Genomic DNA, 9,858 nt, shown 5'->3' with positions numbered 1-9,858 from the left:
AACATGGTATTCACTGTGTTCTACGGGCACAACTGGTCTCCTTTATGCCCTATGGGCAAATCCTGGCGTTTGGTGTGTTCTGTGGACACAACTGGTCTTCTTTATGCCCTATGGGCAAACCTGGTATTCACTGTGTTCTACGGGCACAACTGGTCTCCTTTATGCCCTATGGGCAAATCCTGGCGTTTGGTGTGTTCTGTGGGCACAACTGGTCTCCTTTATGCCCTGTGGGCAAACATGGTATTCACTGTGTTCTATGAGCAGGTCTGGTCTCCTTTATGCCCTGTGGGCAAATATGGCATCCACTGTGTTCTAGGGGCACAACTGGTCTCCTTTATGCCCTATGGGCAAATCCTGGCGTTCACTGTGTTCTAGGGACACAACTGGTCTCCTTTATGCCCTATGGGCAAATATGGCATTCACTTTCTAGGGGCACAACTGGTCTCCTTTATGTCCTATGGGCAAATCCTGGTATTCACTGTGTTCTATGGGCACCACTGGTCTCCTTCATGCCCTATGGGCAAATAGGGCATTCACTGTGTTCTAGGGGCACAACTGATCTCCTTTATGCCCTATGAGCAAATATGGCATTCGCTGTTTTATGGGTACAACTGGTTTCCTACATTCCCAGTGGGCAGGTCCGGTCTCCTTTATGCCCTATGGGGAAACCTGGCATTCACTGTGTTCTATGGGCACCACTGGTCTCCTTCATGCCCTATGGGCAAATAGGGCATTCACTGTGTTCTAGGGGCACAACTGATCTCCTTTATGCCCTATGAGCAAATATGGCATTCGCTGTTTTATGGGTACAACTGGTTTCCTACATTCCCAGTGGGCAGGTCCGGTCTCCTTTATGCCCTATGGGGAAACCTGGCATTCACTGTGTTCTATGGGCACAACTGGTCTCCTTTATGCCCTATGGGCAGGTCCGGTCTCCATTATGCCCTATGGGCAAATCCTGGCGTTCACTGTGTTCTACAGGCACAACTGGTCTCTTTTATGCCCTATGGGCAAACCTGGTATTCACTGTGTTTTATGGGCACAACTGGTCTCCTTTATGCCCTATGGGCAAACATAGTATTCACTGTGTTCTATGGGCAGGTCTGGTCTCTTTTATGCCCTATGGGCAAACCTGGTATTCACTGTGTTCTACGGGCACAACTGGTCTCCTTTATGCCCTATCGGCAAATCCTGGTATTCACTGTGTTCTATGGGCACCACTGGTCTCCTTCATGCCCTATGGGCAAGTCCGGTCTCCTTTATGCCCTATGGGCAAATCCTGGTGTTCACTGTGTTCTACAGGCACAACTGGTCTCCTTTATGCCCTATGGGCAAATCCTGGTATTCACTGTGTTCTAGGGGCACAACTGGTCTCTTTTATGCCCTATGGGCAAATATGGCATTCACTGTGTTCTAGGGGCACAACTGGTCTCCTTTATGTCCTATGGGCAAATAGGGCATTCGCTGTGTTCTAGGGGCACAACTGGTCTCCTTTATGCCCTATGGGCAAATATGGCATTCACTGTGTTCTAGGGGCACAACTGATCTCCTTTATGCCCTATGAGCAAATATGGCATTCGCTGTTTTATGGGTACAACTGGTTTCCTACATTCCCAGTGGGCAGGTCCGGTCTTCTTTATGCCCTATGGGGAAACCTGGCATTCACTGTGTTCTATGGGCACCACTGGTCTCCTTCATGCCCTATGGGCAGGTCCGGTCTCCATTATGCCCTATGGGCAAATCCTGGCGTTCACTGTGTTCTACAGGCACAACTGGTCTCTTTTATGCCCTATGGGCAAACCTGGTATTCACTGTGTTTTATGGGCACAACTGGTCTCCTTTATGCCCTATGGGCAAACATGGTATTCACTGTGTTCTATGGGCAGGTCTGGTCTCTTTTATGCCCTATGGGCAAACCTGGTATTCACTGTGTTCTACGGGCACAACTGGTCTCCTTTATGCCCTATCGGCAAATCCTGGTATTCACTGTGTTCTATGGGCACAACTGGTCTCCTTCATGCCCTATGGGCAAGTCCGGTCTCCTTTATGCCCTATGGGCAAATCCTGGTGTTCACTGTGTTCTACGGGCACAACTGGTCTCCTTTATGCCCTATGGGCAAACATGGTATTCACTGTGTTCTAGGGGCACAACTGGTCTCCTTTATGCCCTATGGGCAAATATGGCATTCACTGTGTTCTAGGGGCACAACTGGTCTCCTTTATGTCCTATGGGCAAATAGGGCATTCACTGTTCTAGGGGCACAACTGGTCTCCTTTATGCCCTATGGGCAAATAGGGCATTCACTGTGTTCTAGGGGCACAACTGATCTCCTTTATGCCCTATGAGCAAATATGGCATTCGCTGTTTTATGGGTACAACTGGTTTCCTACATTCCCAGTGGGCAGGTCCGGTCTCCTTTATGCCCTATGGGGAAACCTGGCATTCACTGTGTTCTATGGGCAGGTCTGGTCTCCTTTATGCCCTATGGGCAGGTCCGGTCTCCATTATGCCCTATGGGCAAATCCTGGCGTTCACTGTGTTCTACAGGCACAACTGGTCTCTTTTATGCCCTATGGGCAAACCTGGTATTCACTGTGTTTTATGGGCACAACTGGTCTCCTTTATGCCCTATGGGCAAACATGGTATTCACTGTGTTCTATGGGCAGGTCTGGTCTCTTTTATGCCCTATGGGCAAACCTGGTATTCACTGTGTTCTACGGGCACAACTGGTCTCCTTTATGCCCTATCGGCAAATCCTGGTATTCACTGTGTTCTATGGGCACAACTGGTCTCCTTCATGCCCTTTGGGCAAATCCTGGCGTTCACTGTTCTAGGGGCACAACTGGTCTCCTTCATGCCCTATGGAAAAACATGGCGTTCACTGTGTTCTATGGGTACAACTGGTCTCCTTTATGCCCTATGGGCAAATATGGCGTTCACTGTGTTCTAGGGGCACAACTGGTCTCCTTTATGCCCTATGGGCAAATATGGCATTCACTATGTTCTAGGGGCACAACTGGTCTCCTTTATGCCCTATGGGCAAATCCTGGCGTTTGGTGTGTTCTGTGGGCACAACTGGTCTCCTTTATGCCCTGTGGGCAAACATGGTATTCACTGTGTTCTACGGGCACAACTGGTCTCCTTTATGCCCTATGGGCAAATCCTGGCGTTTGGTGTGTTCTGTGGACACAACTGGTCTTCTTTATGCCCTATGGGCAAACCTGGTATTCACTGTGTTCTACGGGCACAACTGGTCTCCTTTATGCCCTATGGGCAAATCCTGGCGTTTGGTGTGTTCTGTGGGCACAACTGGTCTCCTTTATGCCCTGTGGGCAAACATGGTATTCACTGTGTTCTATGAGCAGGTCTGGTCTCCTTTATGCCCTGTGGGCAAATATGGCATCCACTGTGTTCTAGGGGCACAACTGGTCTCCTTTATGCCCTATGGGCAAATCCTGGCGTTCACTGTGTTCTAGGGACACAACTGGTCTCCTTTATGCCCTATGGGCAAATATGGCATTCACTTTCTAGGGGCACAACTGGTCTCCTTTATGTCCTATGGGCAAATCCTGGTATTCACTGTGTTCTATGGGCACCACTGGTCTCCTTCATGCCCTATGGGCAAATAGGGCATTCACTGTGTTCTAGGGGCACAACTGATCTCCTTTATGCCCTATGAGCAAATATGGCATTCGCTGTTTTATGGGTACAACTGGTTTCCTACATTCCCAGTGGGCAGGTCCGGTCTCCTTTATGCCCTATGGGGAAACCTGGCATTCACTGTGTTCTATGGGCACCACTGGTCTCCTTCATGCCCTATGGGCAAATAGGGCATTCACTGTGTTCTAGGGGCACAACTGATCTCCTTTATGCCCTATGAGCAAATATGGCATTCGCTGTTTTATGGGTACAACTGGTTTCCTACATTCCCAGTGGGCAGGTCCGGTCTCCTTTATGCCCTATGGGGAAACCTGGCATTCACTGTGTTCTATGGGCACAACTGGTCTCCTTTATGCCCTATGGGCAGGTCCGGTCTCCATTATGCCCTATGGGCAAATCCTGGCGTTCACTGTGTTCTACAGGCACAACTGGTCTCTTTTATGCCCTATGGGCAAACCTGGTATTCACTGTGTTTTATGGGCACAACTGGTCTCCTTTATGCCCTATGGGCAAACATAGTATTCACTGTGTTCTATGGGCAGGTCTGGTCTCTTTTATGCCCTATGGGCAAACCTGGTATTCACTGTGTTCTACGGGCACAACTGGTCTCCTTTATGCCCTATCGGCAAATCCTGGTATTCACTGTGTTCTATGGGCACCACTGGTCTCCTTCATGCCCTATGGGCAAGTCCGGTCTCCTTTATGCCCTATGGGCAAATCCTGGTGTTCACTGTGTTCTACAGGCACAACTGGTCTCCTTTATGCCCTATGGGCAAATCCTGGTATTCACTGTGTTCTAGGGGCACAACTGGTCTCTTTTATGCCCTATGGGCAAATATGGCATTCACTGTGTTCTAGGGGCACAACTGGTCTCCTTTATGTCCTATGGGCAAATAGGGCATTCGCTGTGTTCTAGGGGCACAACTGGTCTCCTTTATGCCCTATGGGCAAATATGGCATTCACTGTGTTCTAGGGGCACAACTGATCTCCTTTATGCCCTATGAGCAAATATGGCATTCGCTGTTTTATGGGTACAACTGGTTTCCTACATTCCCAGTGGGCAGGTCCGGTCTTCTTTATGCCCTATGGGGAAACCTGGCATTCACTGTGTTCTATGGGCAGGTCTGGTCTCCTTTATGCCCTATGGGCAGGTCCGGTCTCCATTATGCCCTATGGGCAAATCCTGGCGTTCACTGTGTTCTACAGGCACAACTGGTCTCTTTTATGCCCTATGGGCAAACCTGGTATTCACTGTGTTTTATGGGCACAACTGGTCTCCTTTATGCCCTATGGGCAAACATGGTATTCACTGTGTTCTATGGGCAGGTCTGGTCTCTTTTATGCCCTATGGGCAAACCTGGTATTCACTGTGTTCTACGGGCACAACTGGTCTCCTTTATGCCCTATGGGCAAATCCTGGTATTCACTGTGTTCTATGGGCACAACTGGTCTCCTTCATGCCCTATGGGCAAGTCCGGTCTCCTTTATGCCCTATGGGCAAATCCTGGTGTTCACTGTGTTCTACGGGCACAACTGGTCTCCTTTATGCCCTATGGGCAAACATGGTATTCACTGTGTTCTAGGGGCACAACTGGTCTCCTTTATGCCCTATGGGCAAATATGGCATTCACTGTGTTCTAGGGGCACAACTGGTCTCCTTTATGTCCTATGGGCAAATAGGGCATTCACTGTTCTAGGGGCACAACTGGTCTCCTTTATGCCCTATGGGCAAATAGGGCATTCACTGTGTTCTAGGGGCACAACTGATCTCCTTTATGCCCTATGAGCAAATATGGCATTCGCTGTTTTATGGGTACAACTGGTTTCCTACATTCCCAGTGGGCAGGTCCGGTCTCCTTTATGCCCTATGGGGAAACCTGGCATTCACTGTGTTCTATGGGCAGGTCTGGTCTCCTTTATGCCCTATGGGCAGGTCCGGTCTCCATTATGCCCTATGGGCAAATCCTGGCGTTCACTGTGTTCTACAGGCACAACTGGTCTCTTTTATGCCCTATGGGCAAACCTGGTATTCACTGTGTTTTATGGGCACAACTGGTCTCCTTTATGCCCTATGGGCAAACATGGTATTCACTGTGTTCTATGGGCAGGTCTGGTCTCTTTTATGCCCTATGGGCAAACCTGGTATTCACTGTGTTCTACGGGCACAACTGGTCTCCTTTATGCCCTATCGGCAAATCCTGGTATTCACTGTGTTCTATGGGCACAACTGGTCTCCTTCATGCCCTTTGGGCAAGTCCGGTCTCCTTTATGCCCTATGGGCAAATCCTGGTGTTCACTGTGTTCTACGGGCACAACTGGTCTCCTTTATGCCCTATGGGCAAACATGGTATTCACTGTGTTCTAGGGGCACAACTGGTCTCTTTTATGCCCTATGGGCAAATATGGCATTCACTGTGTTCTAGGGGCACAACTGGTCTCCTTTATGTCCTATGGGCAAATAGGGCATTCACTGTTCTAGGGGCACAACTGGTCTCCTTTATGCCCTATGGGCAAATAGGGCATTCACTGTGTTCTAGGGGCACAACTGATCTCCTTTATGCCCTATGAGCAAATATGGCATTCGCTGTTTTATGGGTACAACTGGTTTCCTACATTCCCAGTGGGCAGGTCCGGTCTCCTTTATGCCCTATGGGGAAACCTGGCATTCACTGTGTTCTATGGGCAGGTCTGGTCTCCTTTATGCCCTATGGGCAGGTCCGGTCTCCATTATGCCCTATGGGCAAATCCTGGCGTTCACTGTGTTCTACAGGCACAACTGGTCTCTTTTATGCCCTATGGGCAAACCTGGTATTCACTGTGTTTTATGGGCACAACTGGTCTCCTTTATGCCCTATGGGCAAACATGGTATTCACTGTGTTCTATGGGCAGGTCTGGTCTCTTTTATGCCCTATGGGCAAACCTGGTATTCACTGTGTTCTACGGGCACAACTGGTCTCCTTTATGCCCTATCGGCAAATCCTGGTATTCACTGTGTTCTATGGGCACAACTGGTCTCCTTCATGCCCTATGGGCAAGTCCGGTCTCCTTTATGCCCTATGGGCAAATCCTGGTGTTCACTGTGTTCTACGGGCACAACTGGTCTCCTTTATGCCCTATGGGCAAATTCTGGTATTCACTGTGTTCTAGGGGCACAACTGGTCTCTTTTATGCCCTATGGGCAAATATGGCATTCACTGTGTTCTAGGGGCACAACTGGTCTCCTTTATGTCCTATGGGCAAATAGGGCATTCACTGTGTTCTAGGGGCACAACTGATCTCCTTTATGCCCTATGAGCAAATATGGCCGCTGTTTTATGGGTACAACTGGTTTCCTACATTCCCAGTGGGCAGGTCCGGTCTTCTTTATGCCCTATGGGGAAACCTGGCATTCACTGTGTTCTATGGGCAGGTCTGGTCTCCTTTATGCCCTATGGGCAGGTCCGGTCTCCATTATGCCCTATGGGCAAATCCTGGCGTTCACTGTGTTCTACAGGCACAACTGGTCTCTTTTATGCCCTATGGGCAAACCTGGTATTCACTGTGTTTTATGGGCACAACTGGTCTCCTTTATGCCCTATGGGCAAACATGGTATTCACTGTGTTCTATGGGCAGGTCTGGTCTCTTTTATGCCCTATGGGCAAACCTGGTATTCACTGTGTTCTACGGGCACAACTGGTCTCCTTTATGCCCTATCGGCAAATCCTGGTATTCACTGTGTTCTATGGGCACAATTGGTCTCCTTCATGCCCTATGGGCAAATAGGGCATTCACTGTGTTCTAGGGGCACAACTGGTCTCCTTTATGCCCTATGGGCAGGTCTGGTCTCCTTTATTCCCTATGGGCAAATATGGTGTTCACTGTTTTGTATGGGTCGAACTGGTCTCCTTCATTCCCTATGGGTAGGAATGGACATGGACTCGGGGGGGGGGTGTCCTGCTTTCCTCGTCCAGCCCCATGAGCTTGCTGGCCTGTGGTCTTGAAGACTTCCAGAAGAGATGCTCTGCTGATGGACCATAAAAAGACTGGAGACTGTTGAACATTTTACCTCAGTGAAGACTTTTTGAGGGGGGTGGGTAGGCTTGGGATGCTGGGAACAAAAAGAGCTGGGAATCACATTAGAATGGGTAGAACTGGTCTCCTACATTCCCAGTGGGCAGGACTGGTGTTCACTGTTTGCTATGGACAGGTCTGGTCTCCTGTATCCCCTATGAGCAAATGTGGTATTCACTGTGTTCTGTGGGCACAACTGGTCTCCTTCATTCTCTGTGGGCAGGTCTGGTCTCCTGTATTCCCTATAGGCAAATCCTGGCGTTCGGTGTGTTCTAGGGGCACAACTGGTGTCCTGTATGCCCTGTGGGCAGCGCCGGTCTCTCTCCGGTGGCGAAGAGGGTCCTCCTGACGCATCCCTACACGTGGCGGAGAAGCGTGCAGGTGGCGGGCGCTTCCGGGCAGCCTTCCCCCTCGCTGAGCGGCCAATGAGCGAGCCCGTGTAGATGAGAAAGGCGGGTACCAGGAGTGGACGCGAGCCAATAGGGCGAGGGCAACCGTCCCTCCGGGCTTCCGTTTGTTTACAACGGCAGAGGAGGGGGCGTGGCGTGGCGGCGAGCGCTCGCCCAATCGGCAGCGGCCTCTCTCCCGCCGCCAGGGGCCTCCGAGCGCGGGAGGAGCCGATTGGCTGCCTGGGCGGAAGGCGTGGCCGACTCCGTCGAAGCCCGTCAGCCGCTTGGCCCGCCCCTCCCTCCCTCCCTCCGCGAGGCGCTTCCGGCCTCCCCCCTTCCGCCGGCCCCCCATGGCCGCCCTCCCGGGAGCGCCCGCCCTGCCGCCGGGGAAGGTGCTGGGCCTGCCGGGCGGCGACGGACAGGTGAGCCCGGGCCGGGCTTGGAAAAGGGGGGAGGGGGGAAGGGGGGCAGGAGGTCGTCCCCTCCCGGGCCTGCGCGGGCTGCTCTGCACCGGTTGGCCGCCTGCCTGCCTGCCCTCCCTCCCTCCGTGGGGCACCGCATCCCCTCCCTTCCCGCCTAGGCGCCGCAGCCGGGTCTGGGTTCTTCCCTCACAGGGTCATAGAGTTGGGAGTGTCCCCTGAGGTCATCTAGTCCGACCCCCGTGCACTACCTCCCCCACACACACCACACAATGCAGGAAATTCACATCTCCCTCCTCCTCCCCCCCACAGTGACCCCTCCCCCTACTCCGTGCCCAGAAGGTGGCCCAAAGAAAGCCTCCGGCCCCCCAGTCTGGAAGACCTGAGCGTTGGCTGTTAAGGATAAGATCACAGAATCGCGGAGTTGGAAGGGGCCTCCGGGGTCATCTAGTCCAGCCCCCCACCCCCACCCCCGCACAATGCAGGGAAGGTAGTTGTGGATTTCCTGCATTGTGCAGGGGGTTGGACTAGATGACCCCGGTGGTCCCTTCCACCCTCCATGATTGTATGAGCTTACATTTTCTTAAACCCTGCGGATCTCTTTGGTGGCTCTGAGCTGCCCTGGAGGCAGTTTGCCAGGCGGGAAGGTGGCAGATAAGAGACCCCTTTTAGAGGCTTCTTTGTCTTTGGGCGAGAGGCACGTGCCTCGCCCCAGGCAGCTTTGCAGAAGAGACCGGAGTGTGTGGGGGGGTGCCTCTTCAAAGGAGGCCCTGGATCTTTGGGGCCGGCACTGTGCGCCTTCGTCTTCTGACCAGTTCACAGCGATGCCCCTAGTCGAGTCTTCTGGTCAATGAATTGTTTCAGTATTCCAAGTCCTGTGTGACACATCCCCGAATGCACTGGAGCCCATGGGGGTCTCAGAAGGGCATCACTATTCCCTTCTTCAGTGTACCAGAAGAAGAAGAGTTGGTTTTTATATGCTGACTTTCTCTACCTTTTGAGGCAACTCAAACCGGCTTACAATCGCCTTCCCCTCCCCTCAGCAGACACCCTGTGAGGTGGGTGGGGCTGAGGGAGGTGAGGCTGAGAGAACTGTGACTTGCCCAAGGTCACCCAGCTGGCTTCATGTGTGGAGGAGTGGGGAAACAAATCCAGTTCACCAGATTAGCCTCCGCCACTCACGTGGAGGAGTGGGGAATCGAGCCTGGTTCTCCAGATCAGAGTCCACCGCTCCTAGCCACCGCTCTTAACCCACGACACCACACCATAATTACTGCAGATCAAACTGATAAAGGGAGGGGATGTTTTCTCCAGGTTTCTGATTCCTTTGTGGGG

This window comes from Euleptes europaea, chromosome 20 (assembly GCF_029931775.1).
Source record: "Euleptes europaea isolate rEulEur1 chromosome 20, rEulEur1.hap1, whole genome shotgun sequence".
NCBI lineage: Eukaryota > Metazoa > Chordata > Lepidosauria > Squamata > Sphaerodactylidae > Euleptes > Euleptes europaea.
Note: the sequence above shows the minus strand (reverse complement) of the source record.